Source organism: Furipterus horrens, unplaced genomic scaffold, assembly GCF_987537825.1.
Source record: "Furipterus horrens unplaced genomic scaffold, mFurHor1.1.pri manual_scaffold_2, whole genome shotgun sequence".
NCBI classification, from domain to species: Eukaryota; Metazoa; Chordata; class Mammalia; order Chiroptera; family Furipteridae; genus Furipterus; species Furipterus horrens.
The window spans coordinates 59,955,638-59,982,622 of NW_028327172.1; the positions used below are offsets into that span (position 1 = coordinate 59,955,638).

The window sequence follows — 26,985 nt, forward strand, 5'->3', positions numbered from 1 at the left end:
GTGTTGCTTAGCTAGTAAGAAATATACCTGTTTTGAAAAAAAAAAAAAAAGATATAAGAAAAGCAAATAAACTCTTGCTTTTGCCCTTCTACTTGTGTTTACTCAAGATAGGCACTGCTGAAACTTAATTTAAAACTGGCTTGTCAACCCAGACTGTTTTCCACCTAACATCCACCACAATTCTGGGACATGATAAATCATGGGATTCTCGAGTCTGGTGAATTCCATGCTTAGCCCAGGTCCAGAATCACCCCACCCAAACTGTGCAAGATCCATCCCCTTACGTTATCCCTCTACATCTGCTGCCCCATCAAGCTTCTTTAAGAGCAAGGACTGAACTTTCTCACTCATTTTATTTCTCCACAGTGTTTGACAGAATGCATCGCATATAACAGCAGCTCAGTAAATGTTAATTTTGAAAAATTAAGACAAACTTTCTATGAGCACCAAGAAACTTAGATCCAAAGGAATTAGGCCAGAGTTGTTATAAACAGCTAATAAGAGCACGCATTGAAGTGTTTTTTAAGTGGTTAAGAGGTTTATAAATATAAGGTAATAATATTAATATATTATTATTAACAGTGACTATTCAACTAATTATAAAAAATTTGCAAATGTTTTTAAAAGGGGGGATCAGGCCCACTGTTCAATTTTTAAAGTAAACAGGAAAACTTCAGAGATTTGATATCTTTACTGAAGTACTTCTTTATAGATCATAGTCTTCTTTAACAGATTTTTTAAATCTTTCAATTTCCATTAATCTCTTAAAAAATAACTGCCTATCCTTCGATCAATGTATTAGTAGTTGGTTATGGTAGAAATAATATAACCTTTGTAATATTTTTAAATGGCTGGAAGCTCCATGAAACTGGTAATGATGTAATTCTTGTGCATCACTAGACTTCACACCCCAGCATAACAGATGCACAACAAATCCTTGTCAAAGGAAGAAATATATAAGATAGACAAATAATACAGGTAGGCATGTTTTAGTACTAGATCCACCACCTAGTATCTATGTAACCTTGAGCAGGTCACTTAATTTTTTTGAGCTTCAGTTTCATTATCTGTAAAGTGAGAACCAAAATCTTATTTTTAAAAGCTCTTGTAAGGGTTAAATAACCTAATAATTATAAGGCACCCAGCATAGTTTCTGACATATAAGAAAGAATTAATAAATACCATGCTCCCTTTTGATTATAGTTCCACATTGTGCTTCTCCAAAGGTGAAGCAGAGAAGACTGCCTGCTGTCAAGTATGATCATGTGTGGAAAGGCTAATCTATGCAGTTTGCTTTTGTCAATATTCATCATTGATTTGGATCACTGAGCTGGCAGTCTGCATAGATTATTCATATCCACAGTGGAAAACTCTCTGAAATTAGAAAACACTTTTTCCCTGAAGACATGCTGTTCACAAACCCAGGCTTCCAGCGAGGCTCAGTCTTTGTGTCTCAGGCTTTTCTAGCCAAGTGTGTTCATCTCTACGTTCTAACTGGTTCAAGCTTTTGTGAATGCAAGTGTACTACAGTACTTTCCAACTGGAAGTCACACAGGTGACACAACAAAAAGATATAACACATTAAGACAAAGCGATATATTAACTTTTATTTTCTCATATACGAAAGTATTGAAAATAATTCCATAAGCTATGAACCAAAATGTGTCATTATACCATGACAGTTCACAGGATTTTGTCAGCTAAGAAAACAATTGCTTTTTTTTTTTTTTTGCTTCAGATGCAAAGTTGAATTTTTATATTATTTTCTAAATTTTAGAGTAATAATTTTTAACTTGACAGTTGCACAAAAAGATAGCATGTGGACACGTGTCATTTTCTAATAATTTACTATTTAACAATGACTTCTACTATAAAATATTTCATTTAAAAGTTAAAACAAATGTCAACATTAATCCCTAATTTTCTTCCTGAGTCATATGGAAGAGATCAAAGCGTTATAGTTCCCACCTGCAGTACCCATCTGGTGCTGGAGGAGAAAACGACCTCATCTTGCAAAATTACCTGTTACCTGGCTCTAACGTTTTCAACTCTCTGACTAATGTATCATTAGTTACCTAACTGCAGCTTGTGGTGAAGGATTTTAATAAAATAAGAGTGAAAATGTGGATCCATTAAGCACAAGTGACTTATGCATAAACTAAATTAAGATTCACTTTTAACACACCTTCCAGAAAATTAGTAAGCCATTTGGATTGCCTGCTTAATAGTTGTATGGTTGCAATGAACTAATGGCATCACCTCAACATGTACTTTCGCATTTTATAATGTTCTACAAACAATGAGGATCTTGACAAATATTTACAAGAATTTACAGTGCTTGACCACACAAGATGATTTCTATCTTAGTAAAGGCTGAGAATTTTAGAAAAACATTCACAAAGTAATGTAATTATCTTCTAGGAAGGTTTCACTTAGAATATTTCCTGACAAGTGAACACCTAATCTGTTTGTCAGTAACTACAAACATTTATGTACTCAGTGTCTGCTCTGTGCGTGGCGCTTTCCCTAGCCCTCGGTTATAAAATATAGAAGAGGCAAGAACTCTCCTCAGGTTGACAGGAAGAAAGAAGCATACCCCAGCAGAACTTTTAAGAAGTAATCAACAGCTTTAAAATACTAGCAGAACTGGGCATGGAACGCATGATCTGGAGAGCTTTGCCCGCTGTGTGACTTTCTGGGCCCTCTGTGTTTCCTTACTTGGGCACTCCCTTACATTCCAGTGAGGGCGGGCAGGCGAGGAGGCTGCATTTGAATGACTCAGGTCTCCAGCCTTTTCAGAGTCTACTCCATAATCATTTTCTGTCAGAAATGTTTTTAAAAATATTCCCCAAATGCTTCTCAGTGAAAAGTAAGAAGTCTGTTTAGTAAAAATAGACATACAATAGCCATCTTCTTCAACATAGTTATTCCAAAATAGTTCACTTGACTCTTCAAAATAACCCCCAAAAGAAAGAGTATGTCCTTTCCTCTGCAATCTCAGGATCCTGGCTCAATATCTAGAAAGTTCCTAAAGACGTTTTTTCATGACTTTGTGGAGCCATGAATATCCAGGAGCCTCCTTAACAGCTCATGTCACAATTTTGTGGGGGCTGGGAGAGATGGAAGGGCTGCCCTTTCTGCACATTCGGAATAGATTCTGATGTTTGTCATCGAATGTTTTACATAAATGCAGATTAGAATGAAAGACAATTACTTCGTAGCATTAGTAATGACAGAAGTTCTGAGTAAGATTCCAATAGTGGTTCCGAGTATGGTTTAGTTAAAAGATTTCTACATCGTGTTGGAAGTGTTGAAGTCTAATTCTGGCTTTGCCATTAACTAGCTATAAACTCGTGTAATCTAATACTATTACTACTACTACTGATAATGTGGTACTTCCAAAGGCCTTTGTTAAAGAACAATCTAACTTTAAAGACATGGATCTTGCTATAGTGTTAATTGCGCTATATATTTGAAAATATTCATGGCACTCATCTTCAACAAAATATAACTCTTTCATTACTGCCTAGCAACCCACTATTTCAACAAACCCTTATCTTTGGGAATTCAAAAATACATATTGGCACATAGCCCCAAACTAGATATTCAATAAATGTCTGACTTGAATGACTGACTTGTAAATAATGCATGTTCACTTTTTAAAAATCCTCACTCAAGGCCATTTTTTTCATTGCCTTTTAGAGAGGGATGAAAGGAAAAAGAAAGGGAGAGAGAGAAAAATATTAATGGTTGCTTCCTTTACACACCCAGACCAAGGATCAAACTCACAGCCCAGGTATGTGTCCCAACAGGGATTCAAACCCTCAACCTTTTGGTTATAGGATGATGCTCCAACCAACTGAGCCACACTGGCCAGAGGTACCAATGGTCCTATTTATGTATTCCTAATGTTGTATGTACCCTAAATTTGGAAAGCAAAATCATTTTTTAATTCAAATTCTCACTTATGCTAGAACACATTTTTAATACAACTTTTAAATGTTTTACAAATCCTTTCCCGCTTATGTTTTTTAAAAAAATTCCGAATGCATTTAATTTAAAGTCTTTTAGTAGTGATAACATTACCTAAAAGTTAGCTTAAAAATTTCAGACTTCTTTTGTACAGATTATGTAGCCCAAAACAAAACAGCTTTAAAATGTATAATACAGCCAGCTTAAAAATATGTTAAACAGCCATATATTCAAGCCAAGGTATTTAAAATTATCTGGCTGAATAACATTTTCAACTTCCACCCACATGATTGTGATGGGCATTACACAAGTATGTATTTTCTTTACCAGTACAAATCCTTTGATCAGTGGCACATTTTTGAACTGCAGTTCCCAAATTATATTGGATTCTTATCTTAAAAATTAACTTATCTTTTGATCCTGAATTGCTAGGAATAATTTGAAATGCGGTATATTATACTAGCTTTTCTAGCAACCAGAACTACCCACACCAACTCCTGCTCTCCTTCAGTTTTAGAAATGTCAAGAAAGAAAAGAAATATAACCAGGAAGAGATTATTGTGAGGATAACGGAAATACAAACAGTACTCTTGCACTGTGGTGGAGGAGGAGAACAAAAGGTTTCCCTCTATCTTCAAACAGCAGTGAAGAATGTAAAAAGGATCTACTAACTTTGGGTCTCGGGTTGGCAGACAGGAAATCCAGTCATTATTTTCCTTCTCTGCCTTCACATAAACCTTTTTTTATCTTTTAGATGGGACATCTTCTTCCGCCTCTGAACCATTTCAACTCTTTTTGCCCAGAAAATTATGGGGAGACAAATAAGGAACTATACCAATCTAACAACTTAATAACAATAATAAAGAAAGCAAAATCTATGGGTTGGGAGTGAGGATGAAAGGGTGTCAACAACACAGCTACGGTGCGAGGGGCTGTGGGCTGAGGCTGAGAAGGATGTAAGGATGCGTGACGTGAGGTCCTCACTCACAAGGTCTCCACCAGCCTGGCAAATCAGGGAGAAGAGCACTATGAAAAAAAGCCAGACGTGGAGCTGTCCTGGCTCCTCCACCAGCGGACGAGTCTCTAAGCCTCTCTGACCCTCCGTTTCTCTTCCACCTTTCCTACCTCCACCCGGAGTTATTAATGAAGCTCAGAGGCTTTGGGGAAACTGTCAAGTGCTAAAGCCCCATACAAATGGAAGGCATTACTGATGTACCGAGCATCTGCTGTGTGCTCGAGTCTTCGAGGTACCAGGAAGGTAATAAACCCGAATCGAATTCAGATCCCGCCCTCTAGGAGTGGATGATCTACAAAGGCTAAGCAACGTACTGCAAGGCAGAAAGGAGAGGTGGGTTAATATTCGGGTCAGATCGAAATATCTCCCTGGCCCTCTGTTTCCCCGGTGACGAGGCGGGGTGTGCCTCTCAGAACCCCTCCCAGCCGCCCACAGCTCCGCCGGAGGACGCCAGGAGGGCGCGACACCAGGCCCACTTGAGGGCAGAGCGCGCTCCAGGGCCGGTAGGGGTGGGGCGGAGATGCCCGTAACAGCCTGGAAGCAGACGGGGATCCAGAGTCTCCCCACTGCCCCTTACGACTTTCAGGTGCGGATATACCGCAGTACGCGGGTAGGTAGCTTTCCCTCGGGGCCAGCAGGCTAGGCCCACCCACTCCGTCGCCGGGGCTGCCGCCCGGACCGCGCCCTTCGTTTCCACGGCGACCGGCGCGGTGAGGCCTCCAGGTCCCACAAAGAAGCACGGACTTGAGCTGTGGGCCTGGCGCGCCACCTGGTGGCCACGTAGGGAAGAGTCCGGGCCGAGGGCGTGCACTGCCGCCTTCCCAGCGTCAGGTGCGCCTTCCCAGCACCGGTGCACCTCCTTCCTTCCTCCCACCGGATTTTCACCGCCGCAGCTCACCCAGCTGATTCCACAAAACTCTCACGCCCCTCCTTGCTCCCTTCTAGTGGCAAAACGGGAAGTGAAGAACTGTGTAGGGACGTGACTTCCGGCCCCTGTGCTGTGACCGGCACTCGGTCACTTTCGTCTCTGTTTTTTCGTTTGTAAAGCGAGACTTCAGGACTGACTGGTGGGTGGGTGGGGAAAGGGGTGCGTGCGCCCGCTTCTGCCGGTTCCATCACAGCCCCTCTTCTTCCATCTACTTTTGTTTTGCCTAAGAGTTCTTCTGGGTTTAGCTCCAAATAGTTGCCAACCCCTGGACTAAATGCTTATATGGTAACTTCTAGCTCTAAAAGTCCTTGACTCTGCCTATTTTCCTTCTTGCTTTGTACTTTTTTTTTGGTTCCTAAACGTCAGGAAAACCGATATTGATACCGTCCTTCCCTGTTTCCACTTTTTGCAGCTTGAAGTTCCTCCTTTCTTCGCCTGCATTCTTGCTCCTTCTCTGCCTCAAGACAATTTCTTACATCCTGGGACTACCTACTTCACTAGTTTTTTTATCCTTTTGTCCTGGGAAGATAGAGGTGAGATGCGCCATTGGACCTCCACTCTCTTCCTAAGTAACCTGTTCGGCATTCTTGAATTTGATTTTTAAAAATAGGTTATCATATGTTTTATGATTGGTGCTATGTTATATTAGTAACATAGTCGTCGTCGGCAGCCGTCCGTCTCGAGAGACGATGGTGTAGCTTCTTAAGAGTCCATCTGCACCGCCAAAAACAGTCCGACTCGGGAGCGACACGGCATCTGTCTCCTCCCGTGTTGAGTCGACATCTTGCGATGACGCTGGAGTGTCCTCTCCAGTGAAGCTGAAGCTACAGAGCCTGGGCAGGGTGATATGGAGGGTCTGCTGTTGCCCATGCAGCAGACCCCCCCTCTCTTCGCAGCTGAAGGGTCCAAGGGAAAGACGGAGTCAATACAGCTTGGCTTCAGGTGCGCCGCAGGAGTTGCCGGTGTTGACTACAACGTCAAACCGCCTTAGGGACTCTGGCTCCGGATTTTCTGTCGGGGTTTACTCCCTTAGCCTTTCCCCTGAAGAGGTATGCCGCAAGGCAGCGGAGGTTTTTTGGAGTCAGAGTTTTCCTTCTCTGATGTGCCCTGACTGGAAGATCGAACCAGCGACACTTAGCTCGCAGGCCGACGCTCAATCCGCTGAGCCAAACCAGCCAGGGGTAGTAACATAGTAAGAACTTCTTAAAAGAAGGGAACTGAAGCAATTAATAAAAGTATTGTCTTTTAGTTAAGAGAGAGTCTTTCTCATCAGTAAAAAGCCATCCAAAAATTAACCAGTTTTATTTAGTGACTGTGTTCCACCTCATTTGAACCTCTCTTTATCAGTGCTGCATATTTAAAAGCCAATAATTTGCTGTGCTCTGCATATTTGGGAAAGGTTTTTTTCTTTCTTTCTAAATCTTCCCTAGAATAACAGCAGGTAGAATTATGGGGTAAAATGATTCAATAGAGTATAGATAGAGGAGGAAAAAAAGTTACCACCCCCAAATTTTAAAGCATTGAGATATTTTTTGATTGTTTGTTAAATGGAAAAACAATTTTGTGATTCTTCAGTACTTTGAATTCATTCCCAAGTATTTCCTATAAATCTTGGGCCTGCTTCTTTTACAAGAGCCTGGGCCTATAGTCAAAAATGTACTTTTACCCTATCATTTATCTCCTGTGCAGTTTTTCTTATGATGTTTGCCAGTTGGTGGTCAAACAGTGAAGCCAGATAAAAACCATTTGCCAAGTTTCCTCGTTTGACCTCAATTTGCTGTTAGCCTTCATGTTGGACGATGCAGAAATAGAGATAGGAGACTTTCTGTGGTCAAAAAGGCCACATTTGTTGTCTGGTTTGGGCAAAAACACAAATAAGCTGTTTGGTGTGCACAGTTGCTAAATATTTTATACTTAAAAATTGTTTTTAATCTGTTTTCATTGAGGATCACTACCCTTGCAAACAGACCCTAAGGCAATCATCTAAATGTATTAATAGTACATCTCACAGTAACTTTTAGAGACCTGAACTAGTGATTAATCTATCAACTTTGCAAATCAGTTCAAACTTATATTAAACAAAAAATTTTACTGACAACAATGTTACTTTTGAGAAATAGAAAAACCTTCTGTAACTTCCCTTCCGAAAGCTTTTTTTCCCTGATAAATTTGAAACAATTAAATTGGTGTTTTGCAAAAAAAAAAAAAAAAAAAAAAAAAAAAAAAAAGTCATAAAGTAAAATACTCTCAAGAGAAAAATTTTATGCTTCCTTTAAGCAGGCATGGTAACAACATCCATTGGCAAGTTGCAATATTATACAATGGGATTGTTTCCCACTTTATTTCTTTGTCGCTGTATTTTCCTTCAGGCCGGAGGCATAGATAGCCCTGCCATCCATCCTCTTCTCTTCAGCTAGCTCTTCAAACCAAGTTTAATGTGCATGACCAGAACTCTGGCAAAAAGAGATCACATCTCTTTTTCCTCACCTATCTCCTCTGCCTAACTAATTTTTGAAATTACTTTTATGAGTTCTTTGTTCTCTCTGGGAGAAGAGCCCAAGATGGAAAGCTAGAGCCAGAGTCATTATCTAAGGAGCCTGAGCCAGGTGATAAGGATTGTGCCCAAGGACCTGAGTGTGTGATGTCAGGAGAGCAACCCAGCTACAATGAATTGCTTCATGCTTCTGGCAGTTTTAAAATATGACCACATAGGATATACTGTACATACAAATCAGTAGAACATGACCAAAAAAAAAAAAAGAAAGGAATCCAGAAACAGACAGATACAGATATATAGATAGTCATAGTCAGTTGCTTCCGACAAAAGCGCCAAGGTAATTAAATAAAGAGAGGACAGTATTTTCAACAAATGCAACTGTAACTACTGCATATCTGCTATCTGGAAAAAAGATGAGTCTTGACTGATCATACACCAAACAAAAAATTAGCTTAAAATGAATTATAGATTTGAACATAAAAACCAAAGAGGCCATGTGTAGGCTCTATGGTAAACTGTTCTAGTTGAGACCATGAAGTGCCAGATGTGTTAGTGAAGCCATCTTGGATCCTCCCATCCAGTCCATCCATCTGCTAATATTGCTGAGTTAACCTCAGTACCACAAGGAGCAAGAGATCACCAATGACTAACCTACAGAATCTGAGATATGGTTGTTGTTTTAAGCCACTACATTTTGAGAGTGTATTCGTTATCTATTACTATATAACGAATTACCCAAAATTTCGTGATTCAAGACAACAGTAATCACTTACTACCTCACAGTTTCTATAGATCATGAATTTGGGAGTGTGTTGATGGGGCAGTTCTAACTTGGGGTATCTCATGGGGTCAGATATTAGACAGACTCTGTCTCTGCTTGAAGGTACTTTCAGTCTAGGGGGAGGGAGGGGCAGACACATTAGTAGGTAACTGCAGCACAGTTGGATAACTCCTGGAATAGAGGTAAAAGCAGAGTGCTAAGGGAAAACCAAACACAGTCTTGAGGGTCATGGAAAAATTCTTAGAGGAAGTGAGGTCTCATCTGAGACTTGACAATGAGCAGAAGTTTGACAGTTTGGAGGTCTGGGACTGAGAGGGGCTGGGACAGAGGGATGGGCATGTACACAGGCCTAGAGATAAAAACAAAAAAGATGAGTTTCTTATGGCACTGAAAGAAATTTAGAAATGGTTAGGTAATAGGGTCTCGGAGCGAGGAGAGGGGTGAGGCAGGAAGCTGGAGAAGCAAGCAGGGACCCGTCATGATGGGTCCTCTAAACCGTACTCTTCTATGATGACAGAAGTTCACTCTGGCTGGGGTGTGGATGAGGGTAGGAGAGGTCAAGATGGGGACAGGTTTCACAACGGACTCCACTGACCACAGTGTCAATCTTTCTTCTGCCTAAGGGCCTCACACTTCGGTCTGGTTTTTGGTCCAAGACACATGTCTCAGGCTCTGCCTTTTGCAAGGCTGCAATGATGGGCAAAAAGAATGACCTCATCTCCCTGGCTCAAGTTATCAGCTTGCTGCATCTCTGGAGCTTTCTATGATTCAGATAAGATGCTCACTCCCACACCAGGAAGTAATTAGTCTATAAAACTCTGCTTCCAACAAACATATTAAAAGAATTAGAACATATGCAGAAACATTACCTCACATCTGGAAATGAGGCCATATAAATTCTAACTTTCATCTTTTAAGAACTATATTTGTGTAATTGTCTTCCAGTTGCTTTTTTGGTTTGTTTTTTTGTTTGTTTTGTTTTTACTGTGGTAAGAACATGACATGAGATCTACCCTCTTCACAAAATATTAAGCATACATTATGATCTAGCTAACTGTTGGCATGATATTTAACAACAGATCTCTGAAATGTCTGCATCTAGCGTAACTGAAAGTTGCTATCTGTTGAACAGCAACTCCCCACTTCTGCCGTCCTGGACCCCTGGCCACCACCGTTCTCCTCTCTGTTTCTCTGTGTCTGACTGTTTTAGATACCGCGTGTAAGCGGAGTCATGCAGTCGTGTTTCTTCTGTGACTGGCTTCTTCACTTGGCGTAATGTCCTCCAGGCTTACCCATGTTGTCACAAATGGCAAGATTTCCTTTCCTTTTTTTCAAAGCTAAGCAGTAATCCAGGGTATGAATATACCATGTTCTCTTCATTCATCCATCAACGGACATTTAGGTGGTTTCTGCATTTTGGTTATTATGAATAATGCTGCGGTGACCATGGGAGTGCAGACACCTCTGATTTCAGTGCTTTTGGATAATGCGATTGCTGGATCATATGGTGGTTCTATTTTTAACTTTTTGAAAACCCTCCAAACTGTTTTCCAAAATTGTTATACACAATTCAGTACCTTCCTGTCAGTCAGAAACAATGATTTAGAACAGACTATGGGAAAATGTGCCTTTTAAAAAATATCAAAAAAAACCTCACAACAGTTTAACTACAATACTAATAGTATATATCCAAAATCTAAATAATTTTTAATAAGTTTTAAAAACTTATAATTTAATAGACTGAGTTGGAAAAGAAATAGTATATGTACCTGAATAGAAAATATATAACATTGAATAATGTCAATGACAATTCTTTCCAAATGCATGTATAAGTTTAATGCAGATCTACAAAAAGATATTTATTTGCAGAAGGGACAGTCTCAGGAATATATATCAATAAAAGCAAATCCAACATAGTGTGCTATATTTTTTAATAAAAAGAAATAATGAGGTTTGGGTTAGTCCCTATACTTCACATGATGTTAAGGAAATACCAAGTATTTTACCTTTTATGCAGTGCACTAGCTAAGAGAACTGTTGCAAAAGACCACACTATGTGATTCCACTTACATATGTTCAGAAAAAGAAAATCTACAGCAACAGAAATTGGGACTTCACTTAGATCTATACATGATAGGGTCGCCAGCAGGGGACTTGGAAAGAGAGCTGTCTAAATGAGTGATGAGTAGATGAACAGGGTGCTAGTCTTTGGACCCTCAAACCAAAAGATCCTTCTAGCGAAGGCACCTGACTTTGGGAACTGCTCATTGTGGACTCTGGCGAGACCGAGGGGCATAGGATACAGAACCACACCTTGTTAATGCTTATTTTCTTTAAGAACATGACATTTGGAGAAAGATAGTCCAAACTTTTCTGAAGCTGCTTACCAGCAGTGTGCCCTTGGGTAAGTTCTCCTTTCTGCACATTAATTTCCTTATCTGTAAATGGAGTTAATATTGCATACTTCTCAGGGATGTTCTGAAGATGAAATAAACACCTAGTACAACTCCTGGCATATAGTAGGTTCTCAATAAATATTAGTTTTTCCTGGACTCCTAAAATATTATGATAGGGAGAATGCCAGGAAGTAGGAAAACGTGGAGCTCTTCTGGGTCGCATTTCCCATGGGGCTGGAGAGGGCTTGCTGCATTCAGTCAGCATCTATACCTGGTGGGACCCACACATGCATCACTGACCCAGTTCCAAACCTGCACACCCAGCATCAGATGTCTCACAGGCACACGATGCCCCACACTCATTACGTCCTACCCCCTCCAGCTGGTCTCTCCTCCTCCAGGCTGTGCTCCATGTTTCATAAATAGCATCAGCATCTACTTAGCTGTTCAAGCCCAAAGATTGGGAGTTATTCTCAACTCTTTTCTTTCCTCAAATTCTAGATCTAATCAATCTTCAAGTTCTGTCAGTCTGCCTAGAGATTGGGTAGATTGAACCCATTCATTACTTTTCATCTAAAAATATTTTTTGAGCAGCTACTATAGGCTAGACACCATGTCAGGCTCTACTTTCACTGCCTTCTCCCAATTTTACTGAAGAAATAGCTTCCCAACCAGTTACCTTGCATCTACTATTTACCCCCTCTAATTCTTTCTCCACATTCCACCAGAGATTCGCTCCTTTGCTTAAGACCTTAAATGGCTCCCCACAAAGCCCTTAGGAAAGAATTCATGACCCAGCTGGTAAGGCTCTCTAAGATCCAGCCCATCAGGTCTAGGCCAGGTCTCCCTGTTATATTATGTGCTGCAGTCATTGGTTGGGTTCCCTGAGAAGTTCACCCAGAGATGGGGATTTGAGAGCAAGTAGTTTATTTGGGAAGTAGTTTCAGGAAGCTCTAGTAGGAAGATGGGGGAGTGAGGAGAGAAGATAAAGAAGTCAATTGGTGTGCATTAGTAAACAGGTAACTGAGAGGTGGGTAACTGGAGCTCAGTCTCACTGGGGAAATTCTAGGAGACAGTATGAGGGTGAACCACCAAAAAAATGAAATTATCTTCTGGAGGGTGGTCCCCTTGTAGTACAGGTTTCCCCCATTAGGTGAGTGTTCTAGGAACCCATCTGTATCAGTGGACCAGCAGGCAGTGTTGTGAGAGGCTGCGTTTGGCTTCAATGAACTTTTTTGAAGACTCTTTCAATGTGTCCATTTTATGATGGGTGATTTATGAGCGGCCCTGGCTGGTTTGGGTCAGTGGATTGAGCGTCGGCCTGCGATCTAAGTGTCGCTGGTTCGATCTTCCAGTCAGGGCACATCAGAGAAGGAAAACTCTGACTCCAAAAAACCTCCGCTGCCTTGCGGCATACCTCTTCAGGGGAAAGGCTAAGGGAGTAAACCCTGACAGAATATCCGGAGCCGGAGTCCCTAAGGCGGTTTGACGTTGTAGTCAACACCGGCAACTCCTGCGGCGCACCTGAAGCCAAGCTGTATTGACTCCGTCTTTCCCTTGGACCCTTCAGCTGCGAAGAGAGGGGGGGTCTGCTGCATGGGCAACAGCAGACCCTCCATATCACCCTGCCCAGGCTCTGTAGCTTCAGCTTCACTGGAGAGGACACTCCAGCGTCATCACAAGATGTCGATTCAACACGGGAGGAGACAGATACCGTGTCACTCCCGAGTTGGACTGCACAGCCATTCTCGGCGGTGCAGATAGACTCTTAAGAAGCTACACCATCGTCTCTCAAGACGGACGGCTGCCGACGACGACGACGACGACGACGACGATTTATGAGCACACCTGCCCACACCTGCTGAGTTCTCAGGAGTTTTTGACCAAAACCAGCACAATATCTGTGCCCTACACTCCCTATTCACCTGATCTTGCTCTGAGTGACTTTTTTTTTTTGTTTCCCCAAATGAAAAAGTCCTCAAAGGGAAATGTTTTGCTGATGTGGAAGAGGTGAAACAAACAAAAAATGGCTGAAGCACTATAAGGCATCAAAATTGACAAGTTCAGAAACTGTTTTGAGCTGTGGAAAAACATCTCGATAGGTGTATTGCATCAAATGGAGAGGATTTTGAAGGTGACTGAAGTTTAAACATGTAAGAGTAAATACACAATTTTTTATAAATTCTATTTTTTAGTGTCCCCCCTCGTAAATGCTATGGAATGAATGTGTTTCCACAAAACTCATATGAAGAAGCCCCAATCCCCAATGTGACTGTATTTGGAGATAGGGCCTATAAGGAGGTAAGGAAAAATTAAGGAGGGCCTATAATATGATCACTAGGGTGGGGCTTCGATGCAATAGGATGAGTGTCTTTGTAAGAAGAGCACCAGAGAGCTCACAGGAGCTTTCTCTCTCTCTCTCTCTCTTTCTCTCTCTCTCTCTCTCTCTCTCTCTCTCTCTCTCTCTCTCTCTGAGGGTGCACACAAGGAAGAGGTCATGTGAGCACACAGTGACATGGCAGCTGCCCACAAGCCAGGAAGAATGACCTCACCAGAAACCAACAATTCTGGCACCCTGACGTCAGCCGTCCAGCCTTCAGAAGTGTGAGAAAATAATGTCTGTTGTTTAAGCTGCCCAGTCTATGGCATTTGGTTATGGCAGCCAGCCCAGGCTAAGACAGCACACAACACCCTCACGGTTGTCCCAGCCAGAGGGTGAGGAAGCTAGATGGTTAGTTCTGCATTTTCATTTGCCACTGGGTGAGGACTACTCCTGGGGGCATTGATTTCCTGGCAGTTATGGCCTGCACCATGCAGGGCTGAGCATGCACCTGCCCTCCATGGGCTGGAGAAGTCCTCACTCAGCCTGGGGGTCTCTTGCAGGAAAAAGCTGAAGGCTTCCCTGCTGAGTGCTGAAGGGATATGGACAGGGCCATCTTGTCCGCCACCAGGATGCACTTTACTTCCAATTTATACTCTCTTTACCCTTGTAATGACTCATTCAGATAATCAGTTAGCCCTGTAAGGGTGTAAACAGGATCTCTCTGCTTCACCAATATACCACCAGTGCCTAGCACAGAGCCTGACATATTGTTGGGGAAGAACCCCAAAAGTCTAAATTCAGAATTGATTCCAAAGAACTGACATATAGCCTTATTTAAATTCATAAGAGCTTTAATAGTAGAAACTTACATACACGGGCAAAGCAGCTGCTTTCTCCCAGGGGTGGTCGGCCAGGAAGAATCCACACCCTCCCAGAACAGGGTCCCTTTTTATAAGGAGTCAATAGGAAAACCATGTGGAGGGTGGTCCTGTAGCCCACCAGAAAGAACAATGCATTCCTAAGTTAGCAGATAGTGTCAGGCAGTTATCACACTCTATACATTCTTTAACCTCCTTCCTAGGGGCATGATGTTTATCTTTGGGCAGCATTCCTGATTTTCTGGGTAGTCAGCCAAGCCTGAGGCTATGGAGAGTTAAGAGTCCAACATTTCCCAGAGGCCTTTGCTGCTGGGGCCACATTGCATGTCAGTGAGTTCCTCTACACATGTAACAGATGCTCAATACATATTGAGTGAATGAATAAGTGGCGATCCTTTTCAGAAAGTAACCTAGGCATGTTATGCTGCATATTTGACAAATAAATTACACATATAGCATAAAACCTCTGAGTTATTGTTACATCTGAATCCCTACACTCACCTAAATCACCAATATTTCTTAACTAACCCATTAAGGGCCTTGCTACACTTTCTACATAAAGCTTAAGATGTAAATTTTTATGCCTTTGCAACAAATGCCATCTTAACACCCTTTTTCTAGAACCAGGCCACTTCATGTATTGTGCTAGAACCAGGGAAGATAAGACACACACAGCCTACTCCACACAGCCACCACCAGCTCAAGTCTGTGACTTTCTTGAGATGGCTCCCAGCTGCCCATCAGCAGGAACACAAACAGGTGAAGCATCCGAAGGTGAGGGTGGCATTAGTGAGCTCAAACCTTCTGCAAGCACTGGAAGTGGTGGCAGGTTTTCCAGCAGACCAAAAGCAAGACTTTGGGAGGAGTAATGAAACAGTGATTTTTAGGCAGGAAGGGAATGGGGAGAGTCTGGAGGCTGGGAGACCAGAGGGGAGGGAAGAGTCCTGAGCCATCCTGGGCTGATAGAGACTTTTGGGCTGTGAGACACCTTCCATAGTGGGTCACCAGATCTACTCTCAGAAAGACCATACTTCCAAATAGCCATCAGGTATATGCCTCCCAGGCAGGAGACAGGAGGCTTCTACTCTACAGAGAAAAACTCTTCACATACTGACATTTGAAGAATCCAATGTAAGAAAGCAGTAAAGAAAATCCCAGCATGACTACTGTGCAGTTGGCCTTGAAAGTAATCAGCCTGACTGGAGCAGGAGAACCAGAGAGTTGTAAGACAGAGATTGCCAGAAAAAAAGTAGAGCAGAAAGATTACTGAATATATTTTAGTATTTGGAAAATAATAGTAATAGGTGTTTGACAAGTCCAATCAAACATTTGCATAGATTCATAGGAAACTGTGCAACTGAAAATAACAAGGTAATTGTTAACTTCTGGAAAAATAAAAAGTTCAAGAAAGAAAACATAATCATTGTAAGAGTGCATGATATTTGCATGCTTTTTCTTTATATAAATAGAGACTAATGATTTAACCAAAAATTGGAAAGAGAAGGAAGTAAGTGAGGTCATAAATTGTAAGAGAACTAAATTCTCACCTAAAACTAGTTTATGTTACAAGTGGTATTTGGAATTATTGGGAAAGAAAGGTCTAATTAAGAAACAGTGTTGGAATTTTCAAATAAAATATATTAAGAACATCATTAGATTACTATCCCAATATAAAATCCAGATTTAAATGAATTAATAAGCATTAAAAATGAATTTTTAAAATAAACTTGGAATGGGAAAAGGCTTCCTAAGCAAGAAACAAACATCAAAGCCATAAAAGCAAATTATGAACAGATTTTTTAAAAATTATATTTATTGGGGTGATATTGGTTAATAAAATTACATAGGTTCCAAGTATACAAATCTATAATACATCATTTGTATATTGCATTGTATGTTTGCTACCCGAAGTTGACAGACAGGTTTCACCTTGAAAGAGCAAGAAACTTAGGAGTGACAAGAACCACCATAAATCAAGTTAAACCAAAGCAACAAACCTGAAAGAAAATATGCCCAACATATTTAAGATAAAAGGATTAATACTCTAACTACATATGAAATTTTTAGTAGTTTTACCTGGTTCTTTTTCAAATCTATCTGATCAATTTTAAAATATCTTGTCCGTTAATCATACTTTTGATATTCCTATTTCTTTAAATATATTAAACTTATTTTGTATTCTGCATCTGATAATTCTAATCTTTGCAGTCTCTGTAGTTCTGATTCTGTATTTTACTGTTTTGGCTAATGCTTCCTCATATTGGCTTGTTTCCTGTTTTTTTTATTTTGAGTTCATGTGTGTTGAAACCTTATATGTGAGAAATTTTTGAAACTTCGCGTAAAGGTTTTTCTGCAGGAAGTTTGCTTTCACTGACTAAATGCCTGAGACCATTAACCAACTCAGAACCACTTTGAATGATATTTAGGTGTGAGGGGTTCTTGTGCAACATAAGCACGTGGATTCTGGTTCCAAACCCGCTTGAGGGTTCAGCTTGCAGTTTGCAATTCTCAGGGAACACCCCCCCCCCCACTTCACTGTCCCCTACTATGTAAGTGACTTTCCCATGATCAGTCTTGAAAATCTGATCATGTCACTTGCCCTACTGAAAAACTATAGACCCACTTATTTGTCAGGTCTGGGTTTAGCATTACTTCCTCATTATGCCTCCTCTAGCTGCCTGCCCTGGAACTAGATCAGGTCCTGAAATCCTTGCTCTTATAGTACCTTCTACTTCTCCTGGTAACATTCATAACAATCAAAATCAATTATTTGCGTAATTATATTTCAGTGAGACAGTAAGTCTTTTTACCACTGGCTGGCTGTAAACTTTATGATGTTGGCACCATGCCAATCACCTTCCCTGATGTATCTCTAACATCTAACCTAGGGCCTGGTGTATATTGATTGAATAAATAAAAAATGAATGAATGAAAAGTTTTGGAAATATTGCCATAATGATTTGAGTTACCAGCTCTGTCATATTCTAGCCATGTAAATGTCTAAGTCATTTACTGTCTCAAAGTCTCAGTTGCTCACTTGTGAAATAGGATTAATAATTAATAATTAATTATAATAATTAATAATTACTTGCTTCCACTGGACTGGCAAGCTGGGTAAACCTGGTGATGCTTCCATGCTGGGGTGGGCCTCCTGGATCACTGCTGCTCTGAGTTCTAAGGCCCACACTTTCTTCATTGTACATTATACCTTCTTCTTCTTCCTTCATCAGGAATGCTCAGGATTGGCCCTCCTCACACAGTGAGAACTGCAGGATCTGAAGCTGGCTAATCTGGAGAGGAGAAAGTCACCCAGCACAGCCAATGGAGACCTGACTCAACTCTGCACCTGAGGCAAAATGACCCCTGGGAACAAAGATCACCTTTGCCTTATTTTGTCTTCTGTTTATATATCCCCTTGGGGGATTCTGGGGAAAGCTTATTGTTGAAAGCTATATTTGAGAGCTACACCTGGGCCATTTATGTCTCTATAAATATCAATCAGTATGCTGTTCTGATACAACTCAAAACCCTCATGATTACTTTTTGTCATACAAAGCAGAAGAATAAAAAAAAAAGAATTAATAATTCTTACCTCAGAGGATTGTTGTGAGGGTTACAAGTGATATAGCTAAAGAATGACAAAATGGATCTTGGCAATGGTAGATACTTAATAACTTGTAGTTATTATTATTATTTGCCAGACATGCCTCATAACTTCTGAGGAATTGTGCCCACCAATTATTTTTAACATACTCATATAGCCTCCTCAGATAGGGACTAATCTAAAGAGCTTTTGGCCCATAACAAATCATATACAAATATGATAATCAATGGGTTATTCCTGAAATTAGATATTAGAATGATATAGACTTAAAACTCAATAATATAGCTTTTAAAAATAAGCCAGTACTCTGGCACACTTTCCTCCAAAGAAGCCCTTCTTTTCCCTAATGTGGGACATTGAAAAATTAATACCTGTCTTTTGTCATCTAGTGTTTATGGATTGAATGATGTCTTTTAACCCTGTTGCCAAATCTGTTGCCTCCAGAATACAACAAGAATGCCAGCCTGTTAAACCGAGCATGCCGTTGTCCGGGGACAGCCAACCGACCTGGAGTCTGCACGATCCTTCCCCATGTGGGAAGGCCACCCTCCCCTCCACACCCCCACTCTATTAGGGATTTCTTGACCCAAGGGTAGGTAGGACGACGACCATGTCCAACTTGAAGCAGCTAGAAGAGCTCGAGACCTTCACCCATTGTCCTTTATAAGATTGTAAAGGGTCTTAAGTCTGAGAGGGAGGGATTGTTCTTTTTTACTGTTAAATTAATTAATTAATTAATTATTAAAAAAAGAATAATAATAATATATGAAAGGGTGAGGCAGGAGAGCTTGTATGTACGACCCATGGGCATGGACTTGGGGGGGATGATTGTTGGGAGAGAGGGGATGCTGGGTGGATGGGAGCAAAGGGGAGAAAGTTGGAACTATGGTAAAAATATAATCAATAAAATGTACTTAAAAAAACAAAAGAAAACAGAATTAAAGATTAAAGTTCAAATTAAATTCTTTATCTTTGCTGGTGAAAAGAGGTACATATTCTAAATGCATTTAATAAATGTTAAATCTCAAAAAAAAAAAAAAAAGCCAGTACTATGGGTGCATACCTATATCAAAATTTATTAAGTTGTGCACTTTAAATATGTGCAGTTTATTACATGTCAGTCACCCCTCAGTAAAACTGTTTTTTAAATAAAGACAAAAATTAATTCATGAACAGAGAAGAATGAAATACAGGAAATATCTCTATTATTTAGGATGAAGTTTGATTTATTTTATTTTATTTTATTTTCTATCACCATTTATACCCCTTACCTCTTTCCATTTCTACCCAACCCCACTACAATCACCTCACTGTTGGCCACGTCCATGAGTTTTTTCTCTTTTTTTCTTTTTTGTTCAATTCCTCCACACCCAGCCCCACTCCCAGCTGCCAGCCTGCTTTCTATCTATGAGTCTTTTTCTATTATATTTTGCTTCTTTGTTCAGTTTGTTCATTAGATTCCACATATGAGTGAAATAATATGGTACTTGTCCTTCTCTGACTGGCTTATTTTACTTAACATAATACTCTTCAGGTCCATCCATGCTGTCAGAAAGGTGAAATTTTCTTCTTTATTCCTGCCAAGTAATATTCTACTGCATAAATATACCATAGCTGTTTTATCTATTCATCTACTGATGGACACCTGGACTGCTTCCAAATCTTGGCTCTTGTAAAAATAACACTGCAGTGAACATAGGGGTGCATATATTCTTTCAAATATGTGTTCTGGGTTTCTTTGGATAAATTCCCAGAAGTGAGATTGCTAGGTCAAAAGGGAGTTCTATATTTAATTTTTTTGAGGTATCTCCATACTGCTTTCTGCAGTGGCTGCACCAATCTGCATTCCCACCAACTGTGTGCAGGGGTTCCCTTTTCTCCACATCCTCGCCAGCACTTATTTGTTGATGTACAAGTGTTGATGATGGCCATTCTGATAGATGTGAGGTGATATCTCGTTGTGGTTTTAATTTGCATTTCTCTGATGATTAGTGACATTGAACATCTTTTCATGTCTATTGGCAACATGTATGTCATCTTTGGAGACATGTCTATTCAGGTCTTTTGCCCATTAATTGGATTTTGTGTGTGTGTGGTGTTGAGTTTTATAAGTTCTTTATAAATTTCAGATATTAATCCCTTATCAGTTGTGTCATTGGTGAATACATTCCCCCATCCAGTGGATTGTCTTTTCATTTTTATTGATGGTTTTCTTTGCTGTGTAAAACCTTTTTAGTTTGGTGTAGTCCCACTTGTTTACTTTTTCTTTTGTTTCCCTTGCCTGAGGAGACATATCAGAAAAAACATTGCTACGAGCAATGTCCAAGACTTTACTGCCTCTGTTTACTTCTAGGATTGTTATGGTTTTGAGTCTAACATTTAAGTCTTTAATTCATTTTGAGTTTATTGTATGTGGTGTAAGAAGGAGGGTCCAGTTTTATTTATTTTTTGTGTGTATCTGTCCAGTTTTCCAAATAACATTTATTTAATGGACTATCTTGAGCCCGTTGTATGTTTTTGCCTCCTTTGTCAAATATTAATTGACCATTAAAATGTGGGTTTGTTTATGGTCTCTCTTTTCTATTCTGTTGATCTATGTGTCTGTTTTTATGCCAGTACCATGTTGTTTTGATTACTGTGGTCTTGTAATATAGTTTGGTATTAAGTATCATGATTCCTCCAACTTTGTTCTTCTTTTTCAAGATTTCTGTGGCTATTTGGGGTCTTTTGTGGTTCCATATAAATTTTTGGGTTACTTGTTTTAGTTCTGTGAAATGATTTAATTATTTTGTTGACCAAAAGATCAATCTCTATTATTTTGCTTCAGTTTGAGGACAACTTAATTGTTTCTCTCATATTTTTTTTTCATTGCAGTTTGAACTGCAGTTTGACAAATATTGATGCCATAACTGCTGAAACTCCACTCCTCAAATGTAAATATTTGCTGAAGGTTAATCTTGCTTTAGCAGTGCAAAGGAAAGTTATCTCTATTTCAGATCTGACAGATGTTTTTATGGTGATGCCCTGAAAAATATGCATAATGCCAGGTTTTTTTAAGCTTCATCCTTCACAGACCTGACTGATGAACCTTGGCCTCTTTTAGAAGAGTGACTACGTACTTGAGTATACAATGGATAAATCATGGGTATCTGCATATGATTCAACAGCCTACATTTCTGCTACTGTTAACACAGCAACAATTAGTTGTACCATTTATTTATTAACACCCATGGAGTACACCCTAACTTGGGTTAACCAGTCCAAAGATCCGTGAATAAAACCTCAGCGCACAGAACTGAAAGGTGAACAAGAGCTAGAAGGTGATGCTTCTGTGAATGTGGTGAAGAACTTTGAGACAGTGTCTCAGTTTGTGCTCCCCTAAAAGCAGAACATAAAAAAAGAACTAGGGACTCAGGTAGTCTATTTAGGAAATGATCCCAGAAAGCACAAAAGAGGAAGTAGAAGTGGTCAGGAAAGGGAGAAATGCCAATAAGGGGCATTAACGAGTGAGTTGCTGCTCTGGGAAACAGGCCCAGTCTCACGTGGAACCCTCTGAGGGATCCACTGTGGGATAGGGCTGCCGGGGTACTTATCCACAGATTCGTGTCCTCGTTGTTTAAAGGATGCCCTGGAAAATGGGGGTCTTAATTACATACACACACAAAACAACACACACACACACACACACACACACACACACACACACACACACACACACACACCTGTGGGCAGAGCAAGCTCTTTTTGGTTAAAGAATGACCTCAGACAGAGACACCAAAAAATCATGAGTGGCAGCATGCATGGAAACTGCCCACTCTGCAGGTGCAGATAAACTCAGAGGTTGGATGAGGGGACATGGGTTGAGACATCATTGTCATCTGCTACACAAGGGTTTAGGATCTTTGATGTGATTGGATATCAGTGCTAGGTATTGAGGCATATGTAGTGGCGTGGTGAAAGCAATGAGTTTGTAAAGTATGGAGGAATTTTCCTTTACCATTTTCCCGGAATGAAGTAAAATTGACAAAATGCACAATTAGTTGGTCAATTCAGTTGACCTTTCAGTTGTTCTGTATCCTGTAGACAAGTGGTTCAGCAGCCTCAGCATTGCCTGAAAATTTCTCAGGTCCCACCCTGGCACTACTGAATCAGAACCTTGGGAGGTGGGACCCAGAGGTCTGTGACTGACAAGCCCTCCAGGTGATCCTGCTACATACTAAAGTTTGAGGACTTTGGATATAGACAAAACACTGTACTGAGAGACTTAACTTTTATCCCAATCACAAGTTAATGGACTAGGGATAGAGATTGTCTGGCTTCTAGTCTTAGTTATATGCAAAGTTGGACCAGTGTCGGGATCTTTGTGGATCTTTTCCAATCTGTAAAATGAGAAGTTTGAACTGTATACTGGAGTTCCAAACATTTTTTAAAGCAGTGTAATACTTTCTTCCAAAGAAATTTTACTTGAAACAATTTTACATGAGACATAAAAACGGAGCTCCTTGGTTGAAATAGTAGAAATAGTAGCCCATTACCCTGCCTTCTCACGTGCCCTGCAGTGGCTTCCTGAGCACCACTCTGGCCTCTGAGGGCTCTAAGAAATGTAGCTTGAGAACCACTGCACTAGGAGACCTTCAAGGTACCTCTGGAATATGATCTAAGACATCAGGCCAACCTAATCATAGTTCACCTGATGATGATAACTCTGAGATAGATCTGGGATCACAAACCTTGGATTCGAGGTCTGGATGAGCCCCACCTCACAGGGTGACCATGAACAAGTCCAATAGCTTCCATGGTCTCAGCATCTCATTTATAAGATGAACTTAGCTCTAATTCTCATTACACCTGCCTTATGGGACTGTGGGGAGGATCAAATGGAATCAAGTATGTGAACATACTTTGTAAATAGCTAAGTCCTATGTAACTGAAAGAGTTTCTGGTGAGAGAAATTATCCTTTCAGGTAGTCTTGCTTTGTAACTGGTGCCAAAGATAAGTAGAAATAGAGAACGTAGATAATTAAATAGTCTGTAGTTTCTCCTTTATCTTTGAGGGATGCAAATACAATTTTCCTTTTTAATTTAAAACCTGTTTACCAGGAAGTGGCCCTTTTAAAAAAATTATGCTTAAACAGAGACATGAGTTAACCTGATGAGTCATTCTACAAAGCTTGTAAAAGTAATGTTTAGGGTAATACTATCTAAAGAGATAATTAGTTTTTCTTAACAATTTGCTGCCCACATACTAATAAGGAGAAGTAGTTTTGGAATATGTTGATTGAGTATTTATAGCTGCAATATGCTTGGAAAAATTTCAGTGCAACATTAATTTATAGTTATTTATTTATTTTTCTCTGTCAGATGGGTGTTCTTGGAGATATTTATTCACCTACTTTAGAGATGGCAGTTCGTCTTCTGAATACAGTCTGTCTGAGAAGTAAACCCGTCGGATGCGACAGTTTGCGTGGATCTGCACTCTCAGGGTCTCAATGTAGTTGGTGCCGTACGCGCACCGAGTGAAGTCCGACAGGTTGAACTGAATCTGGTTCCAGCCGTCATCCAGCCGCATGGGCATGGTACAGATGAAGGGCTTGACCCGCGTGGTGCTCTGGTAGTTGCTGGCCCGGAACCGCCGGCGCACATTCTTGTCATCTAGTACCTGTACTTCAAAAGTAAAGTATTTCTTCAGGTTTTTGATGATCATGACAAGGAACGGAAGTTTAATTCCCAGTGTCTTCTTTGGGTCTGCAGGACACGTGATGTATGTGGTGCTGACATTCGTCCCTTCGATCTCCAGCACCAGGGACTGGATGTCATTGTCAGTGATTCTTTTGATGTGGCCATTCCGCACCTTTTTGTCCCAGATCTGCAAGGGCTTGCTGCCGATGCTGTAGAGGATGGAGAGGAAGCCGCTCTGGAACGTGTTTTTGAACATTTCGCAGGCGGCCTTCTCCTCGGCCGCGCCGGAGCGACCTAGATTTGGATACTAAATGGCGAAGGTTAAAACGGGGGGGGGGGGGGGGGGGGGCGACCCTGGTCCGAACAAGGGACGCTGTGCAGCTTCTCCGGATCGGCGGCCACCAACACCTGGACTTGGACGCGGGACAGGACGCTACGTCTGTGAGTTTCCTTTTTTTCTCAGTTTTTCCCTTTTGTCCTTCATTCATCCATCAAACTACCAATATTTCATTCTCACACAGCCACTGATCTCCTCCCCCACCAGAGAAAACCCACAATGAACAGCATCTCCAAACTCAAAAGGATTTCTTATTACTCATCCACTGAATCTAGAACATTTGTTTAATGAACTTTATTGTTTTAAAATATAACAGTACAGAGAAATTTGTACTTTTCTGTGGACAAAAGCAGGCATCCAAAGTGGCACCAACAATGTTAGCATCTCTTATATTGCGTAGCCGTACTGTTGAGAAGTTTCTGTTTCCTTTTCCTTCTCCTTGAAATGCTCCACTTTCACCGAAGAGCATTTGGCAGCCTTCTCACATTCCAGTTGAGCCTTCCTCTTCATGACCTCCCGCTCATCCCTCTGCACATCTGTGATGGGCTTTGACACCATGGGCCCAGAAACATTGGGTTTCTTCAAAGGAATTGGTTGAAGGGTGAAATCCTGGAGTAGATATTGGTTTAGGGGCTTGGGCTGGGACTGGAGCTTGGTCACAGCAGAGCGAATGGGCTCCCGATGGAAAGAAGTGAAAGCTGATGTTTTGTAGGACACAGGGCTAGGAGCAGGAGACTGAGGATCCATAGGCCGCGCAGGGTTGGTCGAAGCTGGTTGGGATAGGTTGTTTGAAATTGGCCGAGCTGGTCTTGCAGGATCTGTCAAAGATGCAGCAGTGGGCTGCGCTGAATGGACTGCAGTAGGCTGAACGGAGTTAGAGCCAGACCGGGCAGGGTTAGCCACAGCAGGCCGATATGATGCAGTAGGATGTGGCCTCTGAGGAACTCGTCGAGCCTGAGGCTTGTCCAGGTTAAGGAAAGGCAAAGGAATCAACTTGACCTTGCCGGGAGGTGGCAGCTCATACTGAGATGGAGAGAAAGACTCTTTTTCATCACTGCCATCTCTTTTGACCTGAGTTTTCTCAGGACCTTTGCCCTCGTGCGAGGTATCCAGCCCTGGTTTGATAGCTGGGGGCCGATGGGGGCCTCTGTGGTTGCTTGCATTTCCTGGGGCCCGGGAGGAAGACAGTTCAGTTTTCTTATGACTCTTCTTCCCCAGTGCGGGGAAAACCCGCACAGACTCCAGCATGTGTGTACTTAGGCAGCTGCGGGGCTTTTTGAAGATTTCTGGTGTCAGCTCAGGTTGAGAGTTCTTCTGCTTCATATGGGCAACGATTGGCTTCTCTTCTGTGATGACATTGTTCCCTGACTGCTTACTCTCTTCAGCTTTCTTGGAGTTGTTGTCTTGGTTTCTTTTGGTCTTTTCTGGCACATGGCTCTTAGTTTTGCTGTTCCTGCTGGACGCAGCTTTCTGCGGCTTGCTCTTAGAGTGCTTGACGCTGTTCTCAGGGACCCTGTCACTGGCTACATGTTTGCAAATACCCACTTCTCCAAAGCACATGCCGTCTCGTCTCTCGGGCTTGATTTTAGCTTTGGGTGCACCAGTGATGGGCTCAGAGGCTTTATGTTTGTTCTTCTGGGCTAGAACAGAGGGAACCGTGGTGACACTTGACTTTTTCTGTACCTCATTCAACTTGATGGCTCTGGTATCCTTGTTTTTGATCACCTTGGGACCTTTGGATTCATCGAGTTCACCCAAGGACTTTTCGACCTGTGGAAGGTGAATGCTCTCCAGCAGTGTTGCAGTATCTGCAGAACCATCCTCAGAGTCAGCCTCATTTCCAAGTGTCCCTTGGTCCTTAAGACTCAGGCTAGTCTCTCCGAGACCAGCGTATCCACAACCAGGCTGCTTTTCTGGGCCTGGGACATCGATGAAGTCCTGAAAATGGTGACTGTCACCGGCTTCTAAATGGTGCTGTGGAGAATCGTGTTTTTCCACTGGGACCTGGTAGGCCTCCAGAGGCTTTGAAAGGTCGGTTTTAATGTCATCCAAATTCTTTCTTTCTTTCTGTTCCTGGCTTGGCACTGGGGGCAGTGCCAGGAGATTACTAGAACTCTGCCCTGGAGCTACCGTTGAAATGTGCTCAAGCTCAGGTGGTGGAGTGCTCTCAAGTAAGTGGGTATTTCTAGTACTGCAGGGGTTTGGGAATCCTGGGATTTGCGGCAGACAAGACGTTGTGCTTGGAGGTTGCAAGCCCAGGGAAGTCTCCATCCCCAAGGAACTCTCCGTCTCTACAAAGGAATTAAGGAGAAGTCAGTCAGTCCCTGGTAAGCAAGATGCTCCCCTTATCTTCATTCGTGCACCTTCCTACAATGGGAAATGTATTCCTACTGGCTCTTCTTAGGATCATGGTCAGCGTCCTACACTAGGAGCCAGAAGGCAAAGGTTCTACTTCCTCACGGGGATCATTTGATGCCATTGTTCCATGGTTTTCTTTGTATTGCACAGGGTTATTATGGGTCAAATAAGATGTCAAAGTGATTTTTTAAGTGTTTTACAAGCCTAGCGTTCTCAC

At 41.4% G+C, this 26,985-nt stretch overlaps 1 pseudogene; it reads right to left on the reverse strand.

Moving 5' to 3' along the window:
• Window positions 1–5,396: 5,396 nt before the first annotated feature.
• LOC150018658 (cilia- and flagella-associated protein 20 pseudogene) lies at window positions 5,397–24,404 on the reverse strand (annotated as a pseudogene).
• Window positions 24,405–26,985: the final 2,581 nt, after the last annotated feature.